This window comes from Herpailurus yagouaroundi, unplaced genomic scaffold (assembly GCF_014898765.1).
Source record: "Herpailurus yagouaroundi ecotype Mexico unplaced genomic scaffold, PumYag 142, whole genome shotgun sequence".
NCBI classification, from domain to species: domain Eukaryota; kingdom Metazoa; phylum Chordata; class Mammalia; order Carnivora; family Felidae; genus Herpailurus; species Herpailurus yagouaroundi.
The window spans coordinates 13,312,368-13,328,204 of NW_024412397.1; the positions used below are offsets into that span (position 1 = coordinate 13,312,368).

The window sequence follows — 15,837 nt, forward strand, 5'->3', positions numbered from 1 at the left end:
TGAACTTGGACGCTGGGAGAATGCCTTTGAAGAGCTGGGCTCTGTGCCAAAGGTGGGGAGGAGGGGCCTCATAGTGGTCATTCACCTTGGAGGGAGGGTCAGGGAGGGAAGCCTATCACACACAGCCACCAGGGTTTCCATGACAGTCTTGTGTATGTCACATATACCAAAAATCCAGAGGCTAGGAGGATCTGGTTGTTTAAACGCGCCCATGCACTAAAGCATCTTTTCCCTGTAACTGTCCCAGAAACTTCTCTCTACAGTCAACCACTGTCTCTCCAGGGGCCAGACACAGAAGATTTGAGACTGGATGATAAGAGCCAAGCCATTGGTGTTTAGAGCCAGTTTCTAGACAGTGGTTCTATTTCTGAGGGCTTCGGTGAATCAGGTAACATCTTTAAGAAAGGAGTTCATGACTTTTTGCTTCACTTTATATTAACTAATCCGTTCTAGGCAGTGAACATTTGTTTATTATAAAATTTAAGTCCCATGTGCCACTCTTCACCAGCCAGGACATGCACAAATATCTGAGGAAAAAGAATTCATCTCCATGGATGGTGTCAGGCTCTGGGCACGGGTAGGCAGTTGGGCTAAGTTGTGGTCATGATACTAATAAAGATTTCTGGGGCTTTATATCTGTAAATATTTTAAAGTCACACCAATCGTGCCATTTGTTGCCTGCCACGTAGGCCAAAGTTAGCGATGGCAGTTGTACCAAGTGTGTGCATGACAGGGGCGGGGCCAGGTGCTGTGAGAATGTGGCAATGTGACACTGAAGGTTTGAAGAAGTAATTACTAGAATATGTGGACAACACACCCTCCTGGTAAAGCCACTTGCGGTTGAGGGACAAACAAGCGAACAGGAAAGCACCCCTCAGAAACTAAAACTTACCAGAGAGGCAAACTAGACTGTGAACTCGAAGGGGAGCTCTGTTGATATTTTGCTAAGTGTGATGTCCAGTGTTGACAATTATATGAAAGACTGAGTATTGCAGTGCAGAAATTTCGAGACCGTTTATTTCATCAGGAACTCCTGGGAGCAGAGGTTGGCAAACTTTTTCTGCGAGCGACCAGACAGTAAATATTTTGGGTCTGTGTGCCGTATGGCCATCTTTCACAGCTCAATTTTTCAGTTGTAGCGTGAAAGCAGACATAGCAAGTAAGGAAACAAATGGACATGACTATGTTCCACTAAAACTTTATTTACAGAATCAGGTTTGGACTGAGAGCTAAAGTCTGCCAACTCCTACCCTAAAGCATTAAATGGCCCTCTGGAAATCAATGAGATTAAAGACTTTGGCAAACCACACAATTGATTCTTGACAGACCTCTATCCAACTTTATAACTTAAAACTATTACACCAACTAAAACTATAAAAAGGCAACGGCAAATTAGCCTCTCTCTTGACCCTCACAAGCATATCCCTCAATATCGTTATTTTATTGTTGTCATTATTGGTATTCCTATTTTCAGCTGAAAATTTCAAGCGATTCAATTGCTTTTCCAAGGGTACACATGCTGTAATAAATAGAATTTATGCACAATCATTTGACTCCATAAGAATCAGAAAATCCAGAATCCAAATTTTTGTTTTGTAGCTAACCAAATTTCCTAGGCAAGGAAGATAAACTTTCTATGTTTCTAACTCGAAACACAGAACAGAAACTTTCAAAATGGTAATGGTGACTAACTTGGGAAGCAGTAGAGAATTTGAGAAAAGAAAGACTTAATTCACTGTTATGACAACTACAAAGAAATCAGAGTCCTTGTGTTTCCATTTCCTCACATCTCTCTTTCTCCTCCTTCTCTCTCTCTCTCTGTCTCTCTGTCTCTCTCTGTCTCTCTCTGTCTCTCTCTCTCTCTCTCACACACACACACACACACACACACACACACACACACACTCTGAGTCCCCCCAAAACTCTGGAAATAACTGGCAAAATCTAAAATGTAGGACAGGAGTCTTGGAGGAAGCTGCCAGGAAGTCTTGGAGTGCCAGGCCTAACCACCCTAGGTAATTGATGCCTTCTAATCTCACAGAATCTCCTTCACCAGCTTCCCCCAAAATACTGAGCAGGAACCTCTGTTTATCCTCTACCCTGATTTCAACTGCGATGGAGCGGAGGTCCAGACCCACTTTGTCATATGAGATGAATGGCTTGCCTGGCTTTCACAACCTTTAACAAGAGACCGGGCTGGGACTGCTGTTAGATTGTGGTGTTGTCACTGGATCCTTCTGCGGGTCCTGTGGGTGTGGCTGGCAGCAAACCACTCATAAATGGATGCTCTGTGCCCCACGGACAGAAATGGCCAGTCACTGTCCATGTGCAGGAACACACATTCTCAACCACTTTGCTGAAACACTTCATAAACCCACCCCATGTAATGATTTTATGAGACCTGGCACACAGCAGTTCATAATCTGAGCCTGGAAACAGGTAGCAACAGGTGTGAGAAAACAGCTCTGGTCTTTACTTTGTATCCCCTACGGCATGCTCTCATTACATAACATCATGTGCCCTGAGAGGAGTACCTTCCTACTTTTAAACTTCAAAGGCTCATGTATAAATCCCTAATATTTATCTCAATAAATGTTATTGCTATTTGTTTCCACCTTTGGTGACAGGTAATAACATATTGGTCAACCATTACAATGATCTTATATAGAGAACTGTAGACTTTTTACTGGTGATGTGATACAATTCTTGTCCATAGTTGAATAAAGATTTTTAAAATTCTTCAAGTTTGCCTCACTAACTCACCTTTAAAATGATACTATTGTAAGTGAATTCTGTTCAGTCAACCTGCAAACTCCAGTGTCTGCCATTAATTAAAACAGGCTAATTGTAATGCCAAGGGGACCAGTAGAAAGAAATCAGGGTCCTTTGCATCTTATCCCTGATTTTTGTCCCTATTCATGCCTCCTCTAACCCCAAAATTTCTCAACTTCTCATAGGAAAAGAAAAATTGGGGGGAAAAAAAGGTGGGGGAGAGGAGGGGAAATGAGAAGAAAAGAAGTATAGAAAAATTGTTTTTCTTCATTTCAGAAATAGGAAAAAAAAAAAAACAAACAAACAGGAAGCCTCTAGCTATGGCCTGAAATGCCACCTCAATTCAACACTTCAGATTAAACACTGTGGGCACTAGGAAATTACTAACATTTTCCCTGCCTCCTTCCAACAGTCCATGCTCTGTGATGGCTGGAGATACTTGGAAAGAGCTTTGGGGCAGGCAGAGCAACTAACTACAGGAGGCTTTCCAGGAGAGATGATGCTCCAACTCCTTCTGGAACAAGGAAGGAGAGAAGCCAGTGAGGTTGACTGAGCTGGAGGGAAGGGCTTGGGCACAGAGAATCTCATGCACTACGGTCCTTGGGGCTCCAGCTTCTCTCTGGATGGCCCAGACAACCAGCCTTATCCCATCTTTGCACCTCTGGGGAACATTCTAAGACTGGAGGGCTTGTACCTAGAAACTGTCACAGGTAGAGCTTTTTATCTATTTGCTGGTGTTCCAGGCAGCATCACCTATGGCAACACTACCAAGTTCAGACAGGAAAACATAATCTGATTATTTCTCAAAGAATAAAGGAGGAAATCTGTGTTTGCTTTGGAGCAAACCCAGACCCCATATTCTGTCACAAAACATGAAAGAATAGCACACTTCCCTAGTGTGAAACTGAGGTTTTCAGTCCGCTCTATACGGATCTCCAAGCACTTTTCAGCCAAACAAAAGACTTCACATCTCTTTTCTAAGATAAACTTCCAGAATAGTTTTACTTCATCCCTGTCAAGGAATAAATGCAACTTGATTTATCAATATAAATATAAGCTTCTCTTCAAATATGTTAGGATTGAAAACTCTACCATAGACTTTGGATCAAAATCTTCCAGCTACAATTTTGATTAAATGCAAGGTTTCCTGTTGTAGTTCCGTTCTAACCGCAGATGTCAGGGCCTCACAAATTAAAAAGTCCTTTTCCGTCCCCTCCTCTTGTGTCGTGCCGTTTGGGGGCCCCATGAGAAGCCCACTCCCTAGTCCATCTTTATCGAATGCAAAAATACTAGCAGAGATATCCAGGCTATAAATTATTATAGAAGACAACATTTACAGTACAGAGACCTTCTAAAGCTCAGCTGTACCCAGCTTTGGCTTTTTTTGGAGAACTTTTGATTCTGAATAAGTTTATCAAGTACTCAAAAGCTCCAAACATTACTAAAAACAATAACAACAAGCTCAAGCCTCTCACCATTGTTGCTAGAAGTTGCCAAATATCATTGATAATAATGAAAATATCATCAACAGGGAGCATCTAACATGTAGCAGACTTTTGGGGGGGAATGCAACTGGTCATCAGGGTTTTAGATCATTTGCTGTTAAAAAAAAAAAGTAGGGGGCGCCTGGGTGGCTCAGTCAGTTAAGTATCCACTTCAGCTGAGGTCATGATCTTGCAGTCTGTGAGTTCGAGCCCCGTGTCAGGCTCTGGGCTGATGGCTCAGAGCCTGGAGCCTGCTTCGGATTCTGTGTCTCCCTCTCTCTCTGCCCCTTCCCCGTTCATGCTCTGTCTCTCTCCGTCCCAAAAATAAATAAAAACGTTGAAAAAAAAATAAAAAAAAAAAAAGTAGAAAACACTAGCTTGTAAATATCCATTCATTCATTCACACATATTTATTCATGTCATTACGCCTGGGGGATAGAAAGCCCAGATGCAAGCATTAAGTGTATTCATTCAGTGCATAAGTTATCTTTTATAAGCATGGCTTTGTTCTGCAATTGGCAGGCATTTTTCACACACAGTAAAGAACAAAGCTGATTTTCCTATATCCAATATGTCGGCCAGTGAGATAGAGGCTGCCATTCACTGTCATCCTCATCGCAAAATTACTCTACAACAACCCTGAAGAGAATAGAGAAGGACAGGGGAGTTTACAATGCCTTCAGGGAAGCAAGAGAAGGCTACAGTTTTACCAAGCAAGTCATTGTCTCGCTTCCAGAAACCCAGATGCTGGAGGCAAAGCTGTTCCTCTGAAGGCAGATAAATGCTCACACAGACAGCCCTCAGGCTCTGGGGGTTGTCATCCATTTTAGGGTGTCTGAGAATACTCTAGAATAACCCAGCATGCATAAGAATGCCACTTACCTCCTCCCACTGCAGTTCTGCCACCTGCACTGATGGGCTCAGGTTCCTCCTGCCTCCTCCCTCCTGACTCCTCACTCCTCCCACCTCACCTCTGCCAAGGTCCAGGGAAAGTTCTCCAGAATTCCCACTGGCTCAACCCCTGAGGGAGAGGCCGGTGACTACAGCAGCAGTAGTGACAGCAATGCACGGAAGTCCCTCTCCCCTCCCAGACGGCACTAGTACGAAAATCATGGAGGGGACACCAAAGAGGCATACCAACTAGGCTTCCCTGTCTAGCTCAGGAAGGCATACGGCAGCCCCCTGCTCAGCAGGAAGCCTAGGGTGGTGCCATAGTGTCTGTTATTCATCCTACTATTTGTTCATGAGCAAGTAAACCACAGAAAGAAAACATCCCCATCTAAACTGTATGTACCTGGATGTTGGGCAGGTTATCAGTCAAGAGCCAAGAATCAGAGCCAGCAGAATAGAACACAAAGAAGGGATGCACATGAGGGTAAGCCAGAGCCAAGAGGGGCCAAGCACCAGGTGCAGGACTCAGACAGTCCTGGCCTCTGCCCAGGACTGAGACCATTCCGAGGGCACTCACTATCTGGAGTTCAAATGGTGTCCCTGGAAGATGAAACGACTCAAGTCCCAGATCCCAAGATAAGCTTGCAACACATGGATGGTTTTTGCCAACGACAGATGGCAATGTGCGACTCTGGAGAAACACTGATGACCCAATACACAGCAGAGACCATATACTCCGAACCAGACGTCAGGATATGTCTTCTGGGAAGCACACTTTTGGTGGCAGAATACAGAAGGGTGTGGTGTACTGGAAATTCCAGCTCCTCACCTTGTACCCATGTGACCTTTGGCAAGCTCTCTAAGTCTTGCTTTGCTTATTTGAAAAATGGGGAGGATTTTAGCAATGGGGAAAAACGGGGAGGATTAATGGTTGAGAGGATTATAGGTAGCATATGCAAAGTACTTAGTATATAGTAGGCATTTAATAAATGTGTTGTTAACGTAATAACAGATTGAGGCAGTCCTGGAAAATCTGTATCTATAATGAGAACTGTACCTATAATACTCTTCTATCTACATGTTACCCCACTACTCAAGGTCCATGTCAAGTCTCCCCATTTTCACCATCTTCTATATGAGCATGCACCCATATTGATTTCTTTCATTCTTGATAATATGTTTTCAACATATATTTTACTGAATGTTCTACCTTTTAGATACAATTTTACCTTGTCAGTTCTAAGTCCCTCCTATAAGATCTTTTCCTGAGCACAGAAAGCAAGCCATGCTACTTTAAAATCCCAAAGATTTAATATAACATAAGAGACCTGGTAAGCATTTGAAAAATATATGTACTTAATTAATTGTGGTCCAAGCAGTATTTTTGGTTGGCCGTGACTATAAACATCCTTCATATCCATCTGTACATTTCCTAAATTATTTTTGAAAGAAGACTTTTCATGTTTGCATTGCACCATGATCTATATGGAAAATAAAAATCCTATCCACCTCGCAAAATTATTGTCACTTTGCTTTTGTCATTAAATACAGCTATGGCCCTGTGACAGTGGAACATGGAGATGTCGTGTCTGTGTGCTGAAATAAGGAGACATCCCTGCTTGTGTTCAATAAAGTCAGCCAGCATCACCGATTTATGGAACCACTTCTGTTCTCTATTTCCATTTATTTGGGCTGGGGATACCCAGTCTCCATCTTACTGGATGCCCTGGTCCATGGGGTAAGTTCCAGGTTAGAAAGGGTAAGCATGGCAAAATACACTAAGTTATCTGAAGGTCACTAGTCTTTTATAGAAACAACATCCCCTGTATCCCCTCACCCCCTCACCACAAACACACTCACCCCTATGGATACAGAAGAGTCAGACCCATTGCCAAGGCTAGACTTAGGGTATAAGTATGAGTACATCCCTTTTCCTCATTCCCTCCCATTCAAATGCCCAATGCCCTCCAAATCTCCCTTAGGTTTTGACCCCTTCCCCAGTAACAAAACCTGTTCTTACCTCAAAAGCAGTGATATTTGCCATTACTTCTTAATCTGAACCTTTATCAGAATCACTTTCCCAAAGAAACCCGTACTTGGATATCCCTCTAATCTTGGCGGAAAGAGTTTTTCCCTTAAGAGATTTTTTTTTTTAACGTTTATTTATTTTTGAGACAAAGAGAGACAAAGCATGAACGGGGGAGGGTCAGAGAGAGGGAGACACAGAATCTGAAACAGGCTCCAGGCTCTGAGCTGTCAGCACAGAGTCCGACGTGGGGCTTGAACTCACGGACCGTGAGATCATGACCTGAGCCAAAGTCGGCCGCTTAACCGACTGAGCCACCCAGGTGCCCCGATCCCTTAAGAGATTTCAACATCAGAAGCAGGTGGAAGAGTTTTGAAGGTAACACCTCTCCAGATTCTAACGTATTAACTAGTACAATGGTTTTAAAGCTGTGGGAAAAGATGAGATTTGAAAACATACATTTAATTCTCACCCCCTCATCCCATCCCCCATATAATGTTAATGGAAATTCTGTAAGAAATTGTAATGATAAAAAGTACATCATTGATGGCAGGGAAGAGAGTTATGTAAGTACCAGAAGTGCCAGGGAAAGATAAACAGGGTTCACTTGCAAATCACTATCACAAGGAGCAGTGACTCAGAGGGAGTAAGTGATGGGACCCTGCACTCCCCTCCTGGACATGAAAATAGAAGAAAGAAGTGGAGGAAGAGAATCAGGGGACATGACCAGCGGAGAATGGCTTCACAGGGACCCTCTTTTGCTGCTGCAGACTGGTGGAACTGGAAAGCAGCGTTCCAGTGGAACCTAGAAATTCAGATGGATACAAGGGCAGAAAGCCCCTAGAAGGAGATTTCCTGAGATGAGAAGACATGTTAGAGTGAGGAACTTCATGAAAAAAAAGGTCTTAAAAACCAGGGGTACCAGAAGTTACACCAAGATACCACTGGCAAAGTGTTCGAAGAGTGAATTCCCAGGGTGGCTTTGTTATAAACTGGTGAATAAAACAGGGTTCTTCTACTCAAAAATGGATTGGATACTTGGCCACAGAGGATCCCACACCTACCTCAAGGCTTTGAAAAACAACCACCACCACAAGAAAAAAATACAAAACAAATAAATCAAAACAGAGACAGGACAGCACAGAAATGAGTCTTCCCTAGCAGGCTTGTCCATGACTCTGAATCTCATCGTCTGCCCTGACATTTTCCTTGCTGAATTAGCAAATATGAAGATTGATGACATTTCTAAAGGGATCCAAAAATCCAAGAATGGTCAAGACCTCCTCACAGAACATTAAAAGAATGTAACTGAGAGACATGAAAGAAAGTCTAAATGGCAGGACTTATTATGCTTATGGATGGAAAACTAAATATTGGAAATATGTCAATTCCTCAAAATTTTTTCATAGATTTTTTTTTTTTTTTTTGCTATTCAACCAAAATCCAGTAACTTATGTGTATGTATCTGTAAACTGATGGGCTGATTTTTTTTAATTTTTTAGACATTTTTAAATCAAGTATAATTAACATACAGTATTGTATTAGTTTCATATGTACAATATAATGATTCCAACAATTCTGTATATTACTTAGTGCTCATTATAAGTGTATTTAGTCCTTTTACCAATTCCACTCATCCCTCCACCTGCCTCCCCTTCAGCAACCAACCACCAGTTTGTTCTTTATATTTGAGTCTGGTGTTTGGTTTCTCTCTCTCTCTTTAATTCATTTATTTTGTTTTTTAAATTCCACATATGAATGAAAGAAATCATGTGGTATTTGTCTTCCTCTGACTTATTTCACTTAGCATTATATCTTGTAGCTCCATCCATGTTGTTGCAAAGGGCAAGATTTCATTCTTTCTTATGGCTGAGTAGTTAGTATTCCATAGTATGTATGTTTATATATAAACCACATCTTTTTATCCATTTATCTATTGATGGACACTTGGATGGCTTCCATAACTTGGTTATTATAAATAATACTGAAATAAACACAGGGGCACATAATATCTCTTTTATTTGGGTAAATACCCAGTAGCAGAATTACTGGACCATATGGTACTTTCATCTTTAATTTTGGGGAGAATGTCCATACTGTTTTCCACAGTGACTGCACCAGCTAGCATTCCTACCAACAGTACATGTGTTTCCTTTTTCTCCACATCCTTGCCAACACTTGTTATTTTTTTTGTATTTGATTTTAGCTATTCTGACAGGTGTGAGGTGGTATCTCAATGAGCTTTTGATTTCCATTTCCCTGATGATTAGTGATAAAGAGCATCTTTTCATGTGCCTGTTGACCATCTATATGTCTTCTTTGGAAAAATGTCTATTCATGTCCTCTGCCCATATTTTTTTTATTATTTTTTTAAGATGTATATCCAAGTTAGTTAACATGTAGTGTAATAATGATTTCAGGAATAGAATTTAGTAATTGATCACTTACATATAACACCCAGTGCTCATCCCCACAAGTGTCCTCCTTAATTCCCCTTGACTGATGGGCTAATTCTAAAATTTATATACAAATATAAAAATTTATATACATAAAAGAAGACAACCTTGAAATATAAAAACAAAGTTGGAGCCTTCCATTAGGAGATGCCAAACTTAGAAAGCTATAGAAATTAAGAGTGGTATTAGTGGAAGGACAGACTAACAGGCCAATAGAGCAGAATAGAGAAGCTAGAAACAGATCAACCAATTTGATTTTTATTTAAAACAAAGACACCACTAAGTAGGGGAAGAGGGAGGGAATACGGATAGCCACACTTCTTTTAAACAAATGAAGTTTGACCTATGCTTCACAGCCTTCACAAAAATAGATTCCAGATGGATTATAGTTCTTAAGGGAAATGATTTAACACTAAAACTTCTAGAAGATAACAATGGGGAATATCTTCGTTAACTAGATTTAGACAAAAATTTCTTGAACAGATAACAAAAAGCATTAGCCGTAAAGGAAAAGATTGATAAACTGATTCCATTAAAATTAAGAACTTTCTGGTCATCAAAGGGACACCTTCAAGAGAGTGAAAACATAAGCCAGAAACTGATAGAAGATATTTGCAAAAAATATTTATGACAAAGATCTGTTATCCAAATACATGAAGCGTGTTCTACAAGTTAGTAATAAAAGGAAAGAAAACCCAATAGAAAAATGTGCAAAAGATTTGAACAAGAACTTCTCATACATTGCTGGTGCAAACTCTACTTTGGGATACTCTCTGGCAGTATCTCAAACTGATTATAAGTCTGTGCATAAGCTGTTTCAGCACTATATACGTACTCAGCAGAAATGCACACACACGTGTCAAATTAACTGCATATTCTGCTTCTCTCATGGTTTGCATCCTGCATTTTTAGTGCCAAATCTTGGAAATTCAAAAAGCCTGGTCTCCCAAATTCAGGTATATGCAAACAAAAGCTTGACTTTCAAGGCTATTAACTAGAAAATCCATTGAGGAACCCCTTCACTGCCCAGAGCATTCTCTTTCTTCATGAAGCCGATGTACACAGAAAGCCTAGAGGTGGATCTGAGACATCAAGGGGGCAAGTAGCCCTCAAATATTATCGCAAACTATCATCTGATACGTTTAAAATTTAAAAAGTAAACCAACTGAAAATATACAATAATAAGGAATTATTTATAGAAATCCTGCTGCATCCTGTAAATGAATACTGTACTGCTCTTAAGAATTATTTAATGTTTTAAGTACACAAATCAAGTTTAACATGATATATGCAATATAAGCCTTCTTAAAACAGAAATTTAAATATATGTGTATATATACATAGGAAAATTATAAAGGATACCGGCATAATCTTAACAAAGGTTAGAGTTCAAGGAAGAATTAATGAGGTTTTTTTTTCTTTATGATTACCTATGATTTCTAATGTTTACACACTGGGTAAATTTTTGCAAATACAATGTCTCTTTAAATTTTCAATGCATATAAGAGGGTGGATCCTATTCCGTTCATTACTGTTGAAATTTACTTCCAATATTTTTTTCAGAGCATAGTTTCTTACTTTAAAAATATCCAAATTGAGGTCCAGAGAGATCCAGTTGGGGAATTTAATTACACGTCAATAAAATAATCTTTATCTGAACCAGCAAATAGGTAGTAGATGTACAATATATGCACACTTCACTGTCTCTTATCCACACTCCAGTGCAAGTACCTAGAGGGTCATAGGAGAATAAAAACTGAGGCCAACAGTATAGCGATTGGCCAAATGGATCATACGGCAATGTACAGCAGAAAAAGATGCTAAAATTTGTGGGCAAAGCTTGAGGGGAGACCAGATTTGCATCATCTCCAAAAAAAATCTCCTCAAAGGTGTTTAGTAAGACAAAGGGATAAAAAAGTAACTTTATAATGGAGAAACCTAGCAATCATCACATCATCCAAGTGATCAAGGTAAACATCACCAGCAATAAGACATACCAACATCATGAACACCCTGATGTGGTGCACAGATGAGAGCACATCATTCTTCTGGTTTTCTTGCCCCAAACGCAATACCTCACTCCAATTAGCAGAATACATTGGACAAATCCAAACTAATGGACATTCTGTAAAATAATGGATCAATACAAACTGTCAAGGTCATGAAACACCAGGAAAAATCAAGGAATTTTTACAGAACTGGAGAAGACTACGAAAACATAATAACTAAATATAATGTGAAACCCTAAGTATGGGTCCAAAACAGAAAGAGAACATTAGCGGGGAAAAAAATGGGTGTAATTCAAGTAAGGTTTATAGTTTAATTAATAAGACCATACCAATGTTAATTTTTTATTCTTGATATCTGCACTAAGGTAATGTAAGACGTTAACATTACAGGAAATGGAGTGACAGATAGAAGGCAACTCTGTATTATGTTTTCAACTTTTCTATAACACTAACATTTGTTCGAAATGAAAAGGGAAAGGAGATCCTTACAACATAAAAAAAAAAAAAAAAAAAAAAAAAAAAAAAAGAAAGAAAACCTCAAATAATTTTGAGTCCTGACTATAGGCCAGATACTGCTCTGGTCATTGTCATGAGCGAGGCAGCCAAATTCCCTGCTATCTGACTTATACTCCTTTTGTAGATACTGTATACATTGAACAAATAGAGAGGAAAAGGGGGAACTATTAAATACAAACTGAAAGAAATTTAATGAGTAGAAATGTAATGAATATTTATAATACCAACTGAAATAGCCCATAAACTATTTTACCAGTAGGATAGAGATTTACAAATTAAATACCATACATACATCTATACCACACCTTCCCCTCCCTCCCGCCACCAACTCTGCCATCTAGTGATAGGAAGGGGAGCTGCCCCAATACATCTAGAGCCTTTAAGCAAGTGTCAATTAGCCCAAAGTGTTTAAGGACCATAGGACTTAAAGGGGAGTGTGGCAGAAACAGAACACAGGCCTTTAAATTGCCAATCTAACCCCCCGCTCCAACTTTCACAAATGTACCAAGTAGCATTACAGCAATGGCGCAGAGGACAGAACACAGACTCTAAAGTCAAGCTGCTGGGGCTCACATTTTGGCCCTACAACCAACAGTGTGACCTTAGGTAAGTTACTCATTCTTACTCAGTCCAAGTGACCGAGGGACATCACATACAGTTGTGGGGATCAAATTGGTAAAATGCTTAAAAGGGTGGCTGGCATGTAGTAATACCTCAATAAATTTAGTTCCCACTGCCATTACTGTCACCACGGTCTCCCATAAGCAGATTATGTTCTTTACACATCTTATACTATGGTCTCACCCAGCAGGAAGAGACTGGCAAAGAGGTGGTAACTTAGCATAAAAGCTGAATATGAGATACCACCTCATACCTGTCAGAACGACTAAAACTAACAACACAAGAAACAACAGATGTCGGCCAGGATGTGGAGAAAGGGGAGTCCTCTTACGTTGCTGGTGGGAATGCAAACTGGTGCAGCCACTCAGGAGAATGCTGCGGAGCTTCCTCAAAAAGTTAAAAACAGAATTACCCTACAATACAGCAATTGCACTACGAGGTATTTACCCAAAGGATACAAAAGTAGAGATTTGAGGGGGTACATGCACCCCAATATTATAGCAGCATTATCAGCAATAGCCAAACTATGGAGAGAGCCCACATGTCCACCGACTACAAAATGGATAAAGAAGAGATGGTATCTAAATACCATGGAATGTTACTCAGCGATAAAAAAGAATGAAATCTTACCATTGCAACAATGTGGATGGAGCTAGAGTGTATTATGCTGAGCAAAATAAGTCAGTCAGAGAAACACAAATACCGTATGATTTCACTCACAGGTGGAATTTAAGAAAACAAAACAGATGAACATATGGCAGAGGGGAAATGAGGGAGAGAGGGAAACACATCGAAAGAGACCCTTGAAGACTTAAAGATGGAGAACAAACAGTTAAGGGAGGGAGGTGACTGGGGGATGGGCTAGCTGGGTGGTGGGTATTAAGGAGGGCACTTGTGCTGAGCACTGGATGTTGCTTGTAAGTGATGAACCACTAATGTCTACTCCTGAGACCAAAATTGCACTGTACGTCAACGAACTAGAATTTAAATAAAAATCTGGGGGTGGGGAGGAAGCGGAGTAAAATTTAGCCGAAGTAATTTCAAAATCTGGTCATATTATATAACACTATGAAATTTTGTTTTGGAGACGCCAGAAGACTCTTGACCATCCTTAACAATTTGACTTGATTTGAATGATGTCCTAACAAACTAGCAACCGCTAAACGGCTCAGCTCGCTGTTACCAGCACTTTGCACTCAGTTAGACAGGTTGGACGTCCCCTTTCACTTATAAGCATCATTGCAATGGGTCAGCTGACTTCAGTGGTCATGGACTCTCCTCAACTGTGGTTTAGATGTTCTGGGAAACCCAGCTCAACACAAGGTGCATCTTAAGCCTATCTTACATCGGAGTATACAGGCTCTTTCATCTTCTTTGTCAGAAGAGATTGCGCGTGCAGAAATAAAACATTTTTCCACATTGCGGCCTGGGGTCATCTTAATTTCACTATAAGCAATCCTATTAGAATTGTCACATGAGTTCTGCCATGGGCCAAGTTCACTGCATTAGCCCCCATTCAGCATATCTCACTCAGACCAATAAATGCTCTTCATTTCCCAAATCAAGAACATAGTAGACACTCGACGTATTGAAGGATTTAAGGATTTAATTCCTCAACTGATTCAACTGGCATTTATTGAGCATCTGTTATGCTCTACACATCACTGGCACTGAGACGACAAAAAATATTTTAAAAAATGGCCCTTATGAAGTTCACATACTAGTGGGGAAAGACTGTCACTAAACTAAATAAATAAAATATATAATGAGAGTGACAAGTATTAATGAGAAAAGCAAAACAGAGAAGAGGGACGGTGTGTAGTGAGGCTGCGAATTAGAAGTTTGGAGGCTGCTATGTATAAGTGAACACTGGGAGCATGGCCAGATGGACCTGTGGTCCACGCAGGAATTCAGGTGGCATGGGCACACAGGTGGGAGAGCACCCTGGAGCCCATATGCATGAGGAACCAAGAGGCATCCTGGAAAGAATTCATGTTCAGGAGGAGAGTCAGGGCGTCCATGAACCAAGGACAGTGGCTCAGGTTCAGAGATGAAGGGCAATTGTATAAGCAGCCCACCTGTATACGCAGGTCATGTCCCTCCCACACTCGAGCCTGAGTCTCAGGGCAAAAAGCTTCATGGGGCAGTTCAAATAGCCTCTGCGTCATCCTTGAACAAGACTGGGATAGCAATGCAGCCTTGCTTGGGAATGACGGGATGGGATACGGCAAACAGGTAGTGAGAGTTTTCCAACCCCAGCTTCCACTCCAAGCAACGAACTGCCTCCTCACACCAAATCCTTGGGCCCACTGGACAGGGGCAGCAGGTCCAGGCCTAACCCAATGCGGTTCTGGCCACAGCACCAACAGAGGGTGGCCCCTTCGTGGACCCGTTAGTGACATCACAGGGGGCTTCTGTGGCACCAGAGAGAGGGGAGCAGATTCGACACTGAGCCAACCACAGGGAAGGGAAAAGTGGGCAGTCCCAGAGAGGATTGGGGGCACTATGGAAGTAAGGGGTGGGATTCTGAAGGACCCACAGTAACCAGTGGGAACAAGCACAGGAAGAGTCTGTTGGTTTGGTGTAAGTTCTGTAAGACTTACAAAGATTTAATTAATAGAAAGCAGAATTTTAAAAAATAAATCTGAAGACTGCGTACAAAACCTAGAAACCCTGCCAAACCCACGCTGGTAAATGTCAGCCAACAGCCTTGTTACCTCTTCACATGAGTCTTTTCTACACTGATGGTCAAAGATGCTTGGGGACTAGACTGGGGGATTCTCGGCATAGATGTATCAGAGCTGCTGTGAGCGACGCTGACTCATGTCCACATTACCGGACATTTCCATCACCCATTTAAGCATCTTAACGGCGCCTTCACTGTCACACCTAAATTGTCAAAGATGCTATCTACATATAACCAAAACAAACCATGAGCAGGCATTGTACCCGCACCTCCAGCCTCTTTGGGTTCTGTCAAAATAATTGTTAACATGGAAAATACTCCTTATGATGTACTTTATGTAGCTTATACTGCATCTTTCCCATTACAAAGGTGGCCA

General features: G+C 41.0%; 1 protein-coding gene and 1 long non-coding RNA gene across 3 annotated transcripts in view; one reads left to right on the forward strand and one right to left on the reverse strand.

Moving 5' to 3' along the window:
* Positions 1–5,229, reverse strand: part of SERPINB7 (serpin family B member 7) — a 52,422-nt gene extending 47,193 nt beyond the window's left edge. The window contains exon 1 of the mRNA XM_040478616.1: positions 5,139–5,229. The gene's annotated coding sequence lies outside the window, so the exon portion shown is untranslated. The remainder of the gene's footprint in view (positions 1–5,138) is intronic.
* LOC121032828 (uncharacterized) overlaps positions 1–6,811 on the forward strand; it is a 28,450-nt gene extending 21,639 nt beyond the window's left edge. Inside the window, exon 4 of one of the 2 annotated variants that reach the window (XR_005791506.1) lies at positions 248–1,095. This is a non-coding gene — a long non-coding RNA (uncharacterized LOC121032828). Of the gene's footprint in view, positions 1–247; positions 1,096–6,698 lie in introns of those variants that run through there. The other variant, XR_005791505.1, reaches the window with a different exon arrangement.
* Positions 6,812–15,837: the final 9,026 nt, after the last annotated feature.